Source organism: Carassius gibelio, chromosome B10 (genome assembly GCF_023724105.1).
Source record: "Carassius gibelio isolate Cgi1373 ecotype wild population from Czech Republic chromosome B10, carGib1.2-hapl.c, whole genome shotgun sequence".
NCBI lineage: Eukaryota > Metazoa > Chordata > Actinopteri > Cypriniformes > Cyprinidae > Carassius > Carassius gibelio.
In genome coordinates, this window is record NC_068405.1 from 3971794 (window position 1) to 3987380 (window position 15587).

Genomic DNA, 15587 nt, shown 5'->3' on the forward strand with positions numbered 1-15587 from the left:
CCAATGGTGGCGCCCAAGGGTGCTTCAAAAAAATATGAAACCCTGCTCCCCTGGTTTCATCCTGTCAAAGAGTTACTTAAGATGTGACGGAGCATGTGATCTGTTGAATGTAGTGAACAAATATGATATTCCCGTTTGTCAACGAGTTGAATGAACTGATACATAGTTCGTTTGTGAATGAAATGAAAAAGCCATAAAACATAAGACACTCTTTTTCGCCAGCTGCTGTGGCGTATTTGTGTATAATATGAAGAAATGGTCACTGAACAAATCAGTGAACAAATCTGAATGAATCATTTTGGTGAACGAACTGAAAATCAACGAATCTCTTGAAATAATAAAAATTTCCACCACCTAATTCCACGCACCATAAATGTATTTTTGAAATTTTTAGTTTTTAGTGACCCGCCCCGCAAAAAAGTGCCAATTTCTTCAATTTCAATTTCTGTTTTATTTCATTATTTGATCTCTGTTTATCAAATATAATATAAATATAATCAGTTTGCAAAGTCCCTTTGCGCCACCTAATGGTTGTTTCGTAAAACAACTTTAACATGCGACTGAATTGCAGTTAACGCCGTGGCCCGGTGGCGGCGGTAATAGGCATTTTGGTTGGCCACCGATTGCACATTACATCTGTGCAGCATTACTGGAGACTTCAGGCTGTTCATACGGAGTGGTCAGTAAGCCCATTTCTAATACAGTTCTATCATGACAACTCTCAGAAGATTTTTGCATGGTCATAGATATGACAATGTTAATGTATTTGGTCTTGGAGAATAGATCTGCTACACTGTTGCTGTTGGTTATTGCTGTAGTTGTAGATTATTGCTGTTGCTGCAGTCAAGTACAAGAATTTGCCTACTGCCAATGCATTCGGCAATATGGTGCTGTGAGTATTTAAGACATACTGCTGCTGCACAAATAGCTGTTAATATTATCAGTTTGTATTAACGACCCACCAACCTGAGTCATCTAGAGTTTCATGAAGGAACTTGGCATTTATTACGTCAGCTTTGAATAATGAAAGTGCAAAGCTCACTACTGTGGCTGGATCTGTTATCCTCTTACCAACTTCATAGACATTTTTGTTGACAGAGTTGGAGGGGTGTATCTCAGCGTACGGTGCATCTCTATGAGCAGGAGACATCATCTCCACATAGCCGCACTCCGAGCTCTGGGTCTGCAGCAGAGGAGGGTCTTTGATGGTGGCGTACGGGTTCTCTGAGCTGTTTAGAGAGCTGGAGCTGGCGTGATGGGGAACGCTCTTCACCAGGTCTACAGACAGAGAGAAGGGGTCAAATCATCACACTATGGTAAGGCATTTACTCACCCTCAATCTGTATGCCTTCTTCACAAAGCAAAGAACATATTTTGAAGCACGCAAACAACAAGGGTGCAAACAACCCTGCACCCAACTGACAATGTTGTCTTTTGTGTCCACGGAAGAAATGCATACATTTCATGAGTAAATCACAGAATTTTCTCTTTGCTTGCTAAATGATAATTTACCTCGCAGTGACTTTCCAATGTAATGCCTGTCAACTCCATAAGCTCCTAATAAGAGAATCAAGACAGAAGAAGTTAAACTAATGCTTTCTTTTTGTTAACACAGCTTACAGCTGCAAATGCTACGAATGCTGCATGTGAGATGACGAGTGTTTGCACAGAGGCAGTCAGGAAACAAGTCTCCGCACAGATAGTCTTCTGTAATTTTTTGTTAATGATGGTTATTCAGTAGAATATTATTGTGTCAAATGTTTGGCTGCTGTGTTTGTTGTGCTCATGGTGGTTGGATGTCACACCGAGCTCACTGAAGGATCCTCCTTGTTTCCAGTCGGCCGGTAGAGTTCCTGTATGATCCAGCAGCGAAAGACGTTTCCGCGGCTCAGCGTTCTTCACGTTCACAAACAACTGATTGTTCTTTGGCTGTCAGGCAGAAGAAAATCAACAATTATAGTCAGTGTCTTTCTGCAATGTTCCACATAATTCCTCAATTATGGTCAGCTTCTGCTTCTAAAAGCATAAGTTAGAATGTTAGAATGGCAGTTTTAGATTCTTGATTAGCTTACGGTCAACATTCCATTTTCATGTACAATTTGTGCCAAATGACACCTTATTTTACTCCAAAATAAATAAAGAGATGCTTTTAACAACACACAGCCAAGGGAATCAGTTGAAAAAGCTGTATTCAGCAGCAGTATCTTGTAAACAGCCCAGAATATAAGTCCTTTATTCCCAGAGCTGTCTGTTGGTAGATTAGCACCTTTCCATAGGGCAGGTTGTTGGCGTGAGGTGGGCTGCTGCACTGGGTCAGCGTGTGGTAGCCGGGGTTGGAGAAATAGTTACTGTTGGGAAGGACATCAGACTGCGGGAGCGCTTCTACAAACAGAAAACACATCACACACTCACGTCTCCTCATGAGAATTACACAGGAAAACATATAATTGGGAAGAAATGTCATCGTGATGCTGACCTGCGATGGCGTAATCGGTGTTGGCCCTCATGGTAGGTGTGTATGTGACCGCAGGCATCGTGGATTCTTTGCCTTTCTGTTTCTTGCGGTAGATGATGAAGAGGAGGAGGAGGATGAGCACGAGGAGCACCAGAACGATGATTCCTGTGATCGCACTGATCTGATATGAGTCCACAGGCACAGCAGCACTTGTCAAGCTGTTGAGATTACCTACGATGATCACACCGGCTGAGAAAGACAGGAAACTTCAGAGTCACACAGTCAAAGAGCAACACGAAAGAATCCCACTGAGCAAAACCTCATTGTGCATCCATGTGCAGAACCAGAGGGTCAGTGTAGCCATGAAGCATCTACACTGGACATACAGTGTCTTGCAAAAGTATTCATTTTTTTCACGTGTTGTTGTTGCAACATTATTTTAATTATTTTGGAAATGTATTATAAATAAAATACTAAAATACGTACATTGCTCAGTACATACAGTATTGTTCAAAATAATAGCAGTACAATGTGACTAACCAGAATAATCAAGGTTTTTAGTATATTTTTTATTGCTACGTGGCAAACAAGTTACCAGTAGGTTCAGTAGATTGTCAGAAAACAAACAAGACCCAGCATTCATGATATGCACGCTCTTAAGGCTGTGCAATTGGGCAATTAGTTGAAAGGGGTGTGTTCAAAAAAATAGCAGTGTCTACCTTTGACTGTACAAACTCAAAACTATTTTGTACAAACATTTTTTTTCTGGGATTTAGCAATCCTGTGAATCACTAAACTAATATTTAGTTGTATGACCACAGTTTTTTAAAACTGCTTGACATCTGTGTGGCATGGAGTCAACCAACTTGTGGCACCTCTCAGCTGTTATTCCACTCCATGATTCTTTAACAACATTCCACAATTCATTCACATTTCTTGGTTTTGCTTCAGAAACAGCATTTTTGATATCACCCCACAAGTTCTCAATTGGATTAAGGTCTGGAGATTGGGCTGGCCACTCCATAACATTAATTTTGTTGGTTTGGAACCAAGACTTTGCCCGTTTACTAGTGTGTTTTGGGTCATTGTCTTGTTGAAACAACCATTTCAAGGGCATGTCCTCTTCAGCATAGGGCAACATGACCTCTTCAAGTATTTTAACATATGCAAACTGATCCATGATCCCTGGTATGCGATAAATAGGCCCAACACCATAGTAGGAGAAACATGCCCATATCATGATGCTTGCACCTCCATGCTTCACGGTCTTCACTGTGTACTGTGGCTTGAATTCAGAGTTTGGGGGTCGTCTCACAAACTGCCTGTGGCCCTTGGACCCAAAAAGAACAATTTTACTCTCATCAGTCCACAAAATGTTCCTCCATTTCTCTTTAGGCCAGTTGATGTGTTCTTTGGCAAATTGTAACCTCTTCTGCACATGCCTTTTTTTTAACAGAGGGACTTTGCGGGGGATTCTTGAAAATAGATTAGCTTCACACAGACGTCTTCTAACTGTCACAGTACTTACAGGTAACTCCAGACTGTCTTTGATCATCCTGGAGGTGATCATTGGCTGAGCCTTTGCCATTCTGGTTATTCTTCTATCCATTTTGATGGTTGTCTTCCGTTTTCTTCCACGTCTCTCTGGTTTTGCTCTCCATTTTAAGGCATTGGAGATCATTTTAGCTGAACAGCCTATCATTTTTTGCACCTCTTTATAGGTTTTCCCCTCTCTAATCAACTTTTTAATCAAAGTACGCTGTTCTTCTGAACAATGTCTTGAACGACCCATTTTCCTCAGCTTTCAAATGCATGTTCAACAAGTGTTGGCTTCATCCTTAAATAGGGGCCACCTGATTCACACCTGTTTCTTCACAAAATTGATGACCTCAGTGATTGAATGCCACACTGCTATTTTTTTGAACACACCCCTTTCAACTAATTCAACTAATTGCCCAATTGCACAGCCTTAAGAGCGTGCATATCATGAATGCTGGGTCTCATTTGTTTTCTGAGAATCTACTGAACCTACTGGTAACTTGTTTGCCACGTAGCAATAAAAAATATACGAAAACCTTGATTATTCTGGTTAGTCACATTGTACTGCTATTATTTTGAACAATACTGTAGTTGAAGCACATTTTCAGGTTCTTCAGAAATGTTTGATTGGGTTCAAGCCCAGGCTGTGGCTGGGCCACTCAAGCACATTTACAGAGCTGTCTATAAGTCAATCTTGCTGTGTGTTTACAGACATTTTCCTGTTGGAAGGTGAACCTTCTATCCAGTCTGAGGTTTTGAATGCTCTGGACTAGGTTTTCATTAAGGCTATCTCAATATTTTGGTGCACTGAGATTTTGTTGTACTTTGACGAGTTCCTTAGTCCCTGCCACAGAAAAACAGCCCCTCAGTATCAAGCTGCTACCAGCACATTTCACTTTTGGGATGGTACTCTGGAGTACAGAGCAGGATTTTTTCTGAACTCTTCCCCAGAAGTGTGTCTTGATGCAATATTTTCTCTGAGCACACTAGAAGTAGTTCTTTTGACCTCAGGGCTTGGTTTTTGCTCTTATATGCATTATCAGCTGTTGGACCTTCTATTAAGACGTGCATTTCCTAATCATATCCATTCAATTGAATTTGTCACATCTACAAGCGAGATGATACTCTTGAGTTAAAGTGTTAGAAAGTTTATTTCTAACAAATTTGAAAAGACTGATGTGAAAAAATAAATATAAAGCAGTTTAAGATAAGGCTGTAACAAAACATGCAAAAAATGCAATGCCCCATATTTATTTCTGATTGAGATGTTTTGCCATTCTAAAACAGCTTGTTCATACCAATGGATACAAAGGAAACAAAGATTCTACCTACAGCGGGTAAAATAAGTATTGAACACTGGTTAGATACTGTGCAGATCTTAAATAATATCAGGATATGATACAGTCCATTATACTGTAAGTGAAGTAAATTTAATATGGTGTTAATTGTGTGTTATAAATCATCATACTCTTAAAAGCTATAACCACAGTAAAAATTATAATATATTAAAACTGTTCTTATAAATATTCATGAGATGATACAACATATTATAAGGTTTTTTATAATGCATTATGCATTCATTATAATGTATTATAAATACGGGCTTCATAGACACTTCATACACACTGACTGTGAGTATAAGTTACCTGTCTTTCAGAAACGGGCTTGGCTTACCCTGCTTTCTCAGGTTTGACAAACCTCCCATTCCGAAATGGAAAACCCAGAGTTTCCCTCATTTCAGGGTTAAGATACTCAAGAGTTTTCACTTAACCTCCTTTCTGAAACAGGCCCCAGTAATTAAGTTCTGTTTAATAAAATGGAATGACACAGGGAAAAAGTTCTGAACACATGATGAAAGGGAGGTCCAAAAAGGCATGGAAAGCCAAGACAGCAGCTGAAATCTATCAGTAATTAGAAAGCAATCCTGCCCCTCGTCAGTGGAAATAAATATTAGCTTCAGTCCCAACATCTACAGTACCAGGATGATGAAGCTGAAACAAGGCTGGACATTTCAGCAAGACAATGATCCCTGACACAGCCAAGGGAACTCTCGATTGGTTTCAGAAAAAGAAAATATAGCTGCTAGAACGGTCAGCCAATCACATGACTCGAATCCAATAGAAAATAAGAACTAGAGATCAGAGGGTCCTAGAAGGGGCCCACAGAACCGTATAGATTTGAAGACTCCGTGGAAGAATGGGCCAAAACCATACCTGAGCAATGCATGCTACTAGTTTCTCCATAATTCATTTTTGCTGTCAGAAGTGCATGTGCTTTTGCTTTAACGATTCTCCGCTAATCAAGCACCGCCGCGTGCATGCGCCAAACAGACAGAGCCCCATGGAATAGGAATGCAAAAATTCTAATGTATACATTTTGCTGAAATATTTATAGTTGGACATTAAATGTGACGTTAAATTTTAAACAGATAAGTAAGTGTATTTGTATGCTAGCACTAACTGTAAAGTGAAATGAGGTAATCAAAATAGCCTTTTTACTCATTATTTGCTTTTTAATAATTTTCATTTTTAACTTTAACTTCTGCTTATATATATATATATATATATATATATATATATATATATTTATATATATATATATATATAGTTTTAATTAGTTTTTAATTAGTAATGTAGTTTTTCCCTTTGTTAAAGTAGTATAAAAACAACTAAATAGCAAAAATAAATAAATAATTAAATAAATAAACAGGTACAGTAAACTGCAAACTGTAGACCCTCCCAGCTGATGGTACTTAAAAAAATTCCCAAGGTTGGCAGGTCTGCTTCTGTAGGTATTTTGGTGAAAGTAACTCAAAAGTAATACAGGACTAATGTAATGCATTACAATTCTGAGACATCCATCCATCCATCATCTTCCGCTTATCCGGGACCGGGTCGCGGGGGCAACAGTCTAAGCAGAGACGCCCAGACTTCCCTCTCCCTAGCCACTTCCTCCAGCCCTTCCGGGGGGACCCTGAGGTGTTCCCAGGCCAGCCGGGAGACATAGTCCCTCCAGCGTGTCCTAGGTCTTCCTGGAGGCATCCGAAATAGATGCCCGAGCCACCTCAGCTGGCTCCTCTCGATGTGGACGAGCAACGGCGAGCAATGGCTCTACACCGAGTGGGGGGGAGTGCCCAGCCACCCGACGGAGAAAGCTCATTTCGGCCGCCTGTATCCGGGATCTTGTCCTTTCGGTCATGACCCACAGCTCATGACCATAGGTGAGAGTAGGAACGTAGATTGACCCGTAAATCGAGAGCTTTGCCTTACAGCTCAGCTCCTTCTTCGCCACGAACTCTCCACCAACCTGAAGTGGGCAATCCACCCTTTTCTGACTGAGAACCATGGCCTCGGACTTGGAGGTGCTGATTCTCATCCCAGCCGATTCACACTCGGCTGCAAACCGTCCCAGTTCACGCTGAAGGTCCTGGTTTGAGGAGGCCAACACGACAACATCTTCCGCAAAAAACAGTGACTAAATCGTATGGTCCCCAAACCGGACAGTCTCCGGCCCTTGGCTGCACCTAGAAATTCTGTCTATAAAAATTATGAACAGAACCGGTGACAAAGGGCAGCCCTGCCGGAGTCCAACATGCACCGGGAACAGGTCTGACGTCCGGTCGTACAGGGACCGAACAGCCCTAAGCAGGGGGCCGCCGACCCCATACTCCCAGACCACCCTCCACAGGATGCCACGAGGAACACGGTCAAATGCCTTCTCCAAATCCACAAAATCCATGACCGGGACAAAAACCACACTTATCCTCCTGAATCCAAGGTTCCACTATCGGCCGAAATTTTCCTCTCCAGTACCCTGGCATAGACTTTTCCCAGGGAGGTTGAGAAGTGTGATCCCCCTATAGTTGGAACACACTCTCCGGTCCCCCTTCTTGAAAAGAGGGACCACCACCCCGGTCTGCCAGTCCAGAGGTACTGTCCCCAACTGCCATGCGATGTTGCAGAGGCGTGTCAGCCAAGACAGCCCCACAACATCCAGAGACTTGAGGTACTCGGGATGGATCTCATCCACCCCCGGTGCCTTGCCACCGAGGAGCTTTTTAACTACCTCGATGACTTCAGCCCGGGTGATGGATGAGTGCTCCTCCGAGTCCCCAGCCACTGCTTCCTCAACGGAACACAAGTCGGTGGGATTGAGGAGATCCTTGAAGTATTCTTTCCACCACCCGACGATATTTACATTTACATTTATTCATTTAGCTGACGCTTTTATCCAAAGCGACTTACAATTGCTATATATGTCAGAGGTCGCACGCCTCTGGAGCAACTAGGGGTTAAGTGTCTTGCTCAGGGACACATTGGTGTCTCACAGTGGATTCGAACCCGGGTCTCTCACACCACAGACGTGTGTCTTATCCACTGCGCTAACACCACCCTCAAAGAGGACAGCTGTTTCTGCTCGGTTTCGAACAGAGGACCTTTCGCGTGTTAGGCGAACGTGATGACCACTACACTACAGAAACTCCACAGTTGAGGTCAACAGGTGCCCATCTCCACTGTAAACAGTGTTAGTAGGGCACTGCTTCCCCCTCCTGAGGAGTCGAACTGTTTGACAGAATCTCTTAGAGGCCAACCGACAGTCTTTCTCCATGGCCTCACCGAACTCCTCCCAGGCCTGATTTTTTGCCTCCACGACTACCCGGGCTGCAGTCCGCTTGGCCTGCCGGTACCTGTCAGCTGCCTCCGGAGTCCCACAAGCCATCCAGGCCCGATAGGACTCCTTCTTCAGCTTGACAGCATCCCTTACTTCCGGTGTCCACCACCGGGTTCGGGGATTGCTGCCTCGAAAGGCACCGGAGACCACAGCTCCGAGCAGCCGCAGCGACAATGGAGGTGGAGAACATGGTCCACTCAGACTCATTATCTCCAGACTCCATCGGGATCCGGTCGAAGCTCTGCCCGAGGTTGGAGTTGAAGATCTCTCTGATAGGGAGCTCGGTCAAATGTTCCCAACAGACCCTCACACTATGTTTGGGTCTGCCAAGTCTGTCCAGCTTCCTCCCCCGAGGAAGTTCTGAGACAGTAATATTTTAATCTAAGGAATTACTTTTAATGACAGTAAGAAGTAATCTATAATGTATTACAGTTTGGAAGTAACTTGCACAACACTGGTCATTAACCACAAAGGCTTTTGTACAAAGTATTAATACAATTTCAGTAGTTCAATGTTTTTTCCCTTTGTCATTCAATTTTATTACACATAACTTAATTTCTGGACTTGTTTGTTTTGTTTTCTTTGATTGTTTGGATCACTTGGGTTGTTACCAACATCTGGTGAAGATTTCATGTCTACAGCACATATAGAAATATATTTACTGAGAAAAACTTCAATACTTATTTTACCCGCTGTATTTAATAACTGCAAGTGCTAATGTAAGCTTACCCTGGTCACAGCGCATGCCTTTCCAGCCGGGGTTACAGTAGCAGGTGCCAGTCATGTGATCACAGGTGGAGTTATTGAGACAGTCACACACCTGCCGACAGCCGTATCCATACGTACCTGCAGGACATTCTGGAAACCAGTGGAAAACCGTGGATCAGACACAGACTCCAGCATGTGCTTGACAATATCACAGGACCAGCTCTGCTTTCATACTCACTCAATTCACAGTGGTGTCCCATGAAGCAGGTGCGGCAGGTGCACTGACCGGAGATGTGATCGCAGTCTGCACCGTTCTCACACTGACACGCCTGAACACAGTCCTTTCCAAAGAAGCCCAGCGGACAGCCTGCAGGACACAGCAGGACCATGGGGTCAATCTTGAGTGCACAGGCTAGAGGTCAGAGGTGATGAGTTGTACTCACGCTGTGTGCAGTACAGCCCCGTCCAGCCGGCCGTACACTTACACTCGCCGTCATATGCACTGCAGGATGCTCCGTTGTGACAGTTACAGGTGTGGATGCAGTCGGGACCCCACTGACCTGGGGAACACGCTACGGGGAACACACATACAAGTCACGTTTGGTCAGAAATGATGGAAAAACAGCAACCGTGTGGAAAAGTATTTCAGCACCAGTCTTCAGTGTCCCATGACCCTTCTGAAATCATTCTAATATGCTGACTTGCTGCTCAAGAAACATTATTTAAAAAAAATAAAATAATTTTGTTTAATAGTTTTGTGAAATCTTTGGTAACATTTTCTATGAAGCCCATATTTATAATACATTATAAGGGTATTCTTAAGGCATTAGAATGAATGCATAATGCATTATAACATATTATAAGGTTTTTTATATCAACTCAAACAACAATTATAATACATCATAATACTTATGTATTTGTGGTTATAGGTTTAAGAGTATGATTATTTATAACACACAATTAACACCATATTAAATCTTCTTCATTTACAGTATAATGGACTGTATCATATCCTGACATTGTTTAAGATCTGCACAGTATCTTACTACAGCTTATGAGTGGTTAGATGATGGGTGTTACTTGAGTGTTTCTGTGGAGCTAATGTTAATTCATTGATGTGAGCTTAATATTCCAACTGAAAAAAAATGCAGTGTTTTATTTAGTTACATTTCATTTAGATTGTCTCCTTAATCAATACTACATGTCAAATAACTCTCATTAGAGTATTAATATGCTCAATAATGGTAGGATCTAGTTTGGAAGAATAAGATAAGGTACTTGAAAAGAAAATTATAGTCAGTTTATCTGTTGGTTGACCATCAAAATAAAGTGTTAGCATATTTTTACAGTAGCAGACATACTAATACACTAATGACTGCTAGTTGATATGTAGTTACAGAGTTACTTATCAACAGCTACCATCAAACTGATATTACAATAAAAATAGTTAAAACCTGTGTCATTTTTATCATTATTATTATTACTACTTATAAGTGGTCTTTGACCGCTTTAAGTAAAGTAACATCGGAAAAATGGCAAGATATGAGACTTATAATACATTATAACTATTTATTTAAGACCCTTTAATTTTTCCATATTTGCAGAAAATGCACTAAAACTACACAGTCAGTAATATTTTTAGAGCTTTATAAATGAAAACCTTCTTTACGATCACTATTGTGATCGGTGGGATAAAATACTTTAATAAAAATACTGACATACTAAATTGATCAAAAGTTACAAAAAACATGTATAACTTAAAATATTTCAAAATTTATGGTGTTCATTGAACTTTCTGTTTATCAAAGATTCTTGGAGAAAAAAATATATATAATGGTTTCCACAAAAATATGAACCCGCAAAAACAGTTTTACCGCATCTTCACCAATAAAATGCAGCCTTGGTGATCATAAAGAGAAGCAAGAGACCACAGACACTGAATGAGGTCGGAGCACAAAGAGAGCTTTATTAAACCAAAGTCATGGGTAAAAACAAACTCGGTTCCTAATTCTCCTGAGTGATAAACTTTCACTGAGCATTGTCTTCATGTAAACCATCCACTTACAGGAGAAGAGCTACGTCAGCTCAGCCAATTCAAGGAACTGCATGGGATCGTTTGTCCAGATGTGCAAAGTAATATTTTCTATCAGTTACAACAACCCAGATGTAACATGCTATATATTATTCAGGAGGATAACACTTCACTATATATATATATATATATATATATATATATTTATAAAATCTCAAATAATTAATTTGATAAGTGTTATGTCATTAGACACATCAGTAAACATCTGTAATGGTCAAAATACAAAATCATATCACATCACATTATACAATGCTCAACATCTCAACATCTGCTATCAATTACAGATTGAGAGGATTTCCAGTAAGGATTTAGATCGTATCATAGGATCATACTGAACCTTCCTGAGAGGAAGTGTGCAGACAGCCACAATCTCTTCAGACACAGAGAATGGCCAACATTAAGGCTGAGAATACACGGGGCAAATGTATGAGCAATGTTGCTTGGGCACTTTCCCGTTGAAAATGGGAAATACATTTGCATAATTTAGATCGGTCAAGGGCTTCGTGTCTCACCTGGTTGCCTGTTGACAGCAACATTACTCAAAAAGTTGCCCCATGTTTCATTAGCTTAAGTCATCTGATGATCAGAAACTGGTTTTGTCATCCGATGAGCTGAGCTGAAGTCAGTCAAACAGCCGAGCACTAAAACACATCACATCACTGTTCTGAGTGGCCTTGTGTCTCACTTGGGACGGAGAATTAACTAATCTCGGTTCTAAAGCCCGAAGAAGCTCTTTTATGATGTTTTTTTTTACGAGATTCACCCAAAACACTGCAAACCAGTATAAAGGAGTGATTCTGTGTTTTAGAAAGAGCCTGAGATGAATCGGTGTGTAAGGCAGAATCTGACAGAGGAAGAGCTTTAGTGTTTTAGTGTGATTGCACAGAATACTGACGCTGTGAGCGGTCACTGCCGATCCAGCCGGGGAACACTGACACGAGCCGTCGATGGGGTCACACCTGCCGTTATTAGTGCAGGTGCAGCTCCACGCACAGTTCTTACTGAACCTGCCACTGGGACACACTGCAGACAGAGACAGACATCAACACCAGCGTCTGCTGACACAACCACAGCACAAACTCTGGAGTGTGGAAATGGAAGACACTACAGAAAGAGAAGACACTCTCCCCGCATGATTCAGACTATCTGACAGCTGGACAGCAGGAGTGAGTGAGTGCCTCTGTTTCTTGCCTTCGTTGCAGAGCGCCCCTCTGAACCCGGGCAGACAGTCTCATGGTGACAGGGGCCACTGCTGTGGACGCAGTGTGGACAGGCTACAGCGGTGGCCAAAGAAACCCGGAGAACAGACTAGGAGCGTGTGGAGAAACATGATAACAGAGCGGATGAGAAAACAGACACAGCACGGTGGGACGAGAGGCAGGCGTGTGTTCGAGCACTCACTGCGCTGGCAGGTGCTTCCTCTGAATCATACACTCGCACGTACCCTCGTCCGGGGAACACCACGCTCCATTCTTACAGTTACAGGACAGAGAGCAGTTGGGCCCCCAGCGGCCCTCCGCACACACACTGTCACAGTGAAGGCCTGTCAGAAACACACACACACACACACACACAACATCAATTTAGAGTCACAGAAAAAAAAAACATCTCTCAATTGATGCTTCACAAAACTATCAGTAACACTTTACATAAAGCCTCTATATATTATGCATTATTTCTGCCTTGTAATGCACACTTTAAGGCGATTTCATGAATTACTACAATCACAGTTATAACTGAACAGGCCAGAACTAAAGTAGCTTAGGAAAATGAAAAAAAAATGTGAATATTCAATTTTGAGCTTGATTAGTTTGATTCATTTTGAGTATAAATATTTTGTCCCTCTTGGGTTAGTTTATAACATGTAAGCAAAATGATGGGAAAGACTACTGACATGACAGTTGTCCAGAAGACCATCATCAACACCCTCCACAAGGAGGTCATCACTGAAAGGGACAGAGTCTTCTCCGGTTCCGGTTTACCTAATCAATGCAGCCTAAAAATCCTTTAATGGATTTGGATATATAAAGCATATTAGTATGTTATGTGTATGCCAGGTTAAAGAGAAGGGTCTTTAATCTAGATTTAAACTGCAAGAGTGTGTCTGCCTCCCGAACAATGTTAGGTAGGTTATTCCAGAGTTTAGGCGCCAAATAGGAAAAGGATCTGCCGCCCGCAGTTGATTTTGATATTCTAGGTATTATCAAATTGCCTGAGTTTTGAGAACGTAGCGGACGTAGAGGAGTATAATGTAAAAGGAGCTCATTCAAATACTGAGGTGCTAAACCATTCAGGGCTTTATAAGTAATAAGCAATATTTTAAAATCTATACAATGTTTGATAGGGAGTCAGTTCAGTGTTGACAGGACCGGGCTAATATGGTCATACTTCCTTGTTCTAGTAAGAACTCTTGATGACACTATTTAAACTGAACAGAGATGACATCACTGAATTCAATGATGAACTGCCTTTAACTATCATTCTTCATTATTGAGACACTGTTTTCCTAATGAATGTTGTTCAGTTGCTTTGACACAATGTATTTTGTTTAAAGCGCTATATAAATAACGGTGACTTGACTTGAGCTCAGGATTTGAGATTTCCTCAGAAAAAAAGAATGAAGTGCTTTATTCAGAAGAGATCATAAACATAAGTTAGTCTTTTTAATGTATATACTTGTATTAGTTTTACTAGTTAGACTTTTTCCAAATTATAATTCCTGACTAAATGTATAATCAAGTGAAACATGAAGTTTTAATAACAATATACACTATACCATACAAATGTAAATAATAACAGTATTAATATTCTCAGCTCTTTGCAACATAAATAATAATAATAATGATAATAATTACTAATATATATATATATGGTGTTCTGGTGTTCAGGGCTCGCGCAGAGAAAGGCGTCTCAAAACACTTGAACATCGAATTTGCTTATTTTTGCTCTTGTGCCGACAAATACATACAAAACATGTCAAAATATCCACCTTGGAAATTATGCTCAAAAAAAAAAAACTGTCAGTTATTTCTTAAGTGAAAGTAAACAGTTGAGGAAAAATGGGATGTGTATTATATTGGATGCGTTCATCTTCTCTTAAAGGGACCGCGCCTAATTTAGCTACTGGCTGCTGTAATGTTAATCCAAGAAAATGAAAATCACTCACTGCTCTCGACTGAATTTCTTTGTAGTTTTAACAGCCAAACCTTTTTTTTTTTTAAGATGTATAATGACACAGATTACAAACTAATTACCAATTTTCAAGAAAGAGTCATCTATTACATGTAATCTGTAAATAATTAAATTAAATACCATTAAATTTGAAGTTTCAGTTGATTCTGATGTTCTACTGACATTACTAAATAATAATGCTTCTCCAAAACTTATGTTTTGAACTTCATTTCATATCCCTTCTTCATCTCCCAATGCATGCACACACACACACTCACACACACTCACAGAATGAACAACAGTCAATCAAAAGTCCATGCTGCTGTCAAGAGCTTGATCACTGGAAGTGGCAGAAGACGTAAGCACAGAGCATGCTGATAATGAGCAGAACCATACTGCGTGATGGAGTGAACTGGTCCTAACCCAGCGACCGTCAGGACAGATGATTACACGTGAGTCTGGAGCTCAGGCCGAGCGCTGAAGTGGCTCAGTGCTGCCAGAACTCAGACAAAAGCTCTTCAGAGAGTGAGAGTGTGTTGCTGGGAGCTGGAGATCATTCTAGTGCCGCCGAGGGCATCAGTATGCAGCCGGAGTCCGGCACAAACCCCAGGAATGAGTGGGAGAGAACACCACACCACATACAAACATAATGACACATCCACACGAACGCTCACATGACCTGCTGCTCACACACTTCATCACAAAATAAACATTTGCTCCCAACCGTAAGAATGCTGGTACCCAAACTATTGCTTTTCCGCATTGACTTTCAAAGTAGCCTATGGAAAAAAAATACTGTGGAAGTCAATGGTGTCACGGTTATGTTCTGTGTAGCTTTAGTTTTCCATCTGTTTCTGATTCAGTTCCTGGTTATTCTCCATGGCTTTTGATCAACTACTCTACCGTTCCAGTTCCTCCCTGAATACTTCTCTAGTATTTAAGTCCTATGTT

The 15587-nt window shown here is 41.1% G+C and overlaps 1 non-coding gene and 1 pseudogene across 1 annotated transcript; both read right to left on the reverse strand.

Annotated features, from left to right (window-relative positions):
• LOC127966080 (multiple epidermal growth factor-like domains protein 10) overlaps window positions 1-15587 on the reverse strand; it is a 66557-nt pseudogene that overhangs the window by 6672 nt on the left and 44298 nt on the right.
• On the reverse strand, window positions 8402-8474 carry trnav-aac (transfer RNA valine (anticodon AAC)). The gene has a single exon. It is a non-coding gene; the product is annotated as a tRNA-Val (tRNA).